The sequence below is a fragment of the Bombus fervidus genome, unplaced genomic scaffold, assembly GCF_041682495.2.
Source record: "Bombus fervidus isolate BK054 unplaced genomic scaffold, iyBomFerv1 scaffold0099, whole genome shotgun sequence".
Taxonomy (NCBI): Eukaryota; Metazoa; Arthropoda; class Insecta; order Hymenoptera; family Apidae; genus Bombus; species Bombus fervidus.
Genome location: NW_027212661.1, coordinates 30,001 through 33,916, shown reverse-complemented (window position 1 = coordinate 33,916; position 3,916 = coordinate 30,001). Strand labels below are relative to the sequence as shown.

At 49.7% G+C, this 3,916-nt stretch overlaps 1 non-coding gene across 1 annotated transcript; it reads right to left on the bottom strand.

Annotated features, from left to right (window-relative positions):
• Positions 1–1,287: 1,287 nt before the first annotated feature.
• On the bottom strand, positions 1,288–1,442 carry LOC139997511 (5.8S ribosomal RNA). Its single transcript, XR_011802882.1, has one exon. It is a non-coding gene; the product is annotated as a 5.8S ribosomal RNA (ribosomal RNA).
• Between the last annotated feature and the right edge of the window lie 2,474 nt (positions 1,443–3,916).

The following is a 3,916-nucleotide window of genomic DNA, read 5'->3' as shown; positions in this document are numbered from 1 at the left end:
GAGATTATTCTCTTTCGCACGACGACGAAAACGACTATTTTCGACGATCCGAACAACTTTGTAACGGACTCACATGCACATCTTAAAATCGGGTACAGAAACGTTGCGCAACACCGTGAGCTTTTCTCTTCTTCGTCACCCTTAAATATAGCCGATCGTAGACGCACGCTAGATCGTAACACACTTTTCGTTGATTTCCGACGAACGTGGCTTTGGGCCAGGCGCGCGGGCAGAGAGATACGCGACCGACGGGGAAAAATTCGTCCCGATACATGTACGCGTACTCTCCGATCTCCGCGCAACGCTGGGGATCATCTCCCTAAGTCATCAGCGTTCGAAGAAATCTCGTGTGTCCGTTCCCGGATCTACGGCTTTCTCTGGGTTCGCGAAGAACAGAAAAAAGCACAGAGGATGAAAAACGCAACGACGACCCATCGATGCGACGGTCCTCGTTGTCTTCTCGTCAGTCGTCTCGCGCCTGCAGAATACATCTCTGCCGCACGAACAGACGGAGTGGGTATTCGATCCCTGGGGCTGTACGAGTAAAAACATCTTGATGAAAAGACGGTTGTGTTTCTTTAAGGCACACAGTTTTTCGTTACGCCACCAAGTTTAGGTTTAGGTTTTAATATCTTGGTTCTCTTTTCTCTCCTCTCTCGACTGACTTTGTTCAAAAATATTTTTGCTTTCTCTCAGTCTCGCCAAAAATTCATTTAAGACGACGTCGGGGGCGCGGTCATTCGTGCTTATCGAAGACTAACAAAACGTAGCAGAGGCTGATACAAAAAGAAAAAAAAAATCGGCCACGAAGAAAACTCGCTCTGTGTATCTCGATAACCGCGTCGACGACGACGGTTCTCTCCGCGCTCTTTTAATTCGTATCCTTCTTCTTGCGCTTCGTCCGACTCAGAAACGTTCGTAAAACACGAACGACGGCGGGTTGTCAAGCCAAGAAGGGACAGAGAAGAGACGGAGGTAGTTTTGCGAGTCTCCCGTGAACGCGATAGATTTTTCATATATATTTGTATCGAGAGCATGCGTACGCCGGTCTCCACACGATCCAGCGACGAACGCCGACGAACGTCCAACAATCGCTCGTACGTCGCGTACGAGCCCTCGACCGCTCTTTAATTCGTATTCTTTTGCTTGGCGCTCGTCCTCCGACTCAGAAACGTTCGTTTAAAGATAAAACGAACGACGGCGGGCTGTCGACGAGGCAAGAAAGAACAGAGAGATACGGACCGAGAGCAACGATACGCAACGCAAGCAGTCTTAGGTTTACGTGAGCAACCCTCAGCCAGGCGTGGTCCAGGAATTGTATCCGTGGACCGCAATGTGCGTTCGAAATGTCGATGTTCATGTGTCCTGCAGTTCACACGTTGACGCGCAATTAGCTGCGTTCTTCATCGACCCACGAGCCAAGTGATCCACCGTTCAGGGTAATCGTTTATGCATGGATTTTTGTTTGTGTACTCAGGTTTTTGTACTCTTATTCTCGGTTCGAAAGAAGCCGATATCCGACAAACGTCCGACCAACGGGAATCGAACGCGCGGAAGTCGCCATATGATTGACGACACGAAAATACGTTCGAAAACGAAATCGGACGGACTGCGCGACGACACACGCAGCCCGCCGACCGGGCGTAAAGTGCATTATAATATATAACAACCAACGAGATCGAAGCTCCGTTCGTCAGGAAACGACGGGGATATAACACCCGATTCTGAATCCTCTGTACAGCACACGATCTCGCGAAGAAAGCGCACGGTGGCTAGCCCATGATATATATATATATGTTCGTTCCTCTCGTCCAGTTATTCGAAGCAAACAGCCGATATGCATCTCCATCGTTCGGGTAAAAAAAAATCGATGGGACGCGCACGGTCGTAGTCTTCCTCGCGCGGTCGTTTCTTCCCGATAGCCAGAAGCAGAGTTTGAAAAACTCTAGCGACGGAACGAGGCATTAGACTCTCGACAACGAGGATACAGACACGGCCGGCGGTCCCCTCTGAATCGACTTCGGTGGTTCAGGTAAAAATAAAAAAAATCGATGGGACGCGCACGGTCGTCCTTCCTCTTCCTCGCGCGCGGTCTATTCTTCCCGATAGCCAGAAGCAGAGTTTGAAAAACTCTAGCGACGGAACGAGGCATTAGACTCGCGACAACGAGGATAGAGAGACGACCGGCGGTCCCCTCTGAATCCACTTTGGTCGCTCAGGTAAAAATAAAAAAAAATTCGAAAGGGACGCGCACGGTCGTCCTTCCTCTTCCTCGCGCGGTCTTTTCTTCCCGATAGCCAGAAGCAGAGTTTGAAAAACTCTAGCGACGGAACGAGGCATTAGACTCTCGACAACGAGGATAGAGAGACGGCCGGCGGTCCCCTCCGAACGGATGGCGACAACGACGACTAAAGCGCGAAAAATCGCGACGAAAAGGAACGCATCTCCGTTCAGGTGTATGTGTGTGCGTGCGTTTAAAAAAAATTCGATGGGACTCGCAGCCATCGGCCTCGCGCGGTCGTTTCTTCCCGATAGCCAGAAGCAGAGTTTGAAAAACTCTAGCGACGGAACGAGGCATATGACTCACGACAACGAGGATATGGACAGGCGGTCCCCTCTGAACGGGTCGACGAGACGATGGTAAAAGAGACGAACCGGACGAAACTTCCGTCGATCAGGTAAAAATAAAAAAAAATTCGATGGGACGCGCACGGTCGTCGTCGTCTTCCTCGCGCGGTCGTTTCTTCCCGATAGCCAGAAGCAGAGTTTGAAAAACTCTAGCGACGGAACGAGGCATATGACTCACGACAACGAGGATAGAGAGACGGCCGGCGGTCCCCTCTGAATCGACTTCGGTGGTTCAGGTAAAAATAAAAAAAATCGATGGGACGCGCACGGTCGTCGTTCCTCTTCCTCGCGCGCGGTCTATTCTTCCCGATAGCCAGAAGCAGAGTTTGAAAAACTCTAGCGACGGAACGAGGCATTAGACTCGCGAGGATAGAGAGACGGCCGGCGGTCCCCTCTGAACCAACTTCGTCTAGTTAAGAATCGTTACTCTTTACCATCACTCGCCTTGGTATATATCTTTTCGGGCCAACATCCACGCAATGCGTTTTCGTTCTAGGTTACCCGATCCACGAGTACGAACGTACAACGTGGTTTCGTTTTGTCGAACATCGTATATCGTTCGCCGTTGAAACGAACGACAACGAAACGACATAGGAAGAACGAACGCCCTTTGGGTAGGAAGCACGTTTCGAGGAACGACGAGAGTTTGGAGAGACGCGCGAGATAGCTGGAGACGCGCAGATATAGGTATCCATGGATCTTCGAAGAGAACCTTCGAAGATATATAATTCGGTATCCTTTTTTTCTGCGGCTCGCTATTCGCGTTCTTTCGCTCTCGTCGACGACTCGTTATAGACGCTTCGTTCGATCCCAAAGAGCAGTCTTCCTTATGTCCCGTTGCTAGGAGGTGAGGCCTACGCAACGCAACTACGAAATATAGAAGAGGTGTGAGCAGTGATCTCTCCGACACGAGGCACTTTAGAGATTTTAGTTTATATATTATATTGTTCGTTCGTTGGATTTCCACGATGCAAATACGAAATACGAGATCGTGACGGCGGGTCTTTCTGTGTACGACCTCACGCAGGCGCCTCGATCGCATTTCTCATTACACGTGGTTTCCACTGTAACTTTTAGTTTTTTCGATATGTGTTCAGCTCAAGTTCCCTCACATATCGTTATTATTATTATTATTATTAATAGTAGCGGTTTCGTGTTATAGGATTCGGAGACGGCGGGTCTTTCTGTGTACGACCTCACGCAAGCGCCTCGAGAATCTTTTTAAGTTTTCCGTGTGTTATATTATTCGGAGACGGCGGGTCTTTCTGTTTACGACCTCACGCAGGCG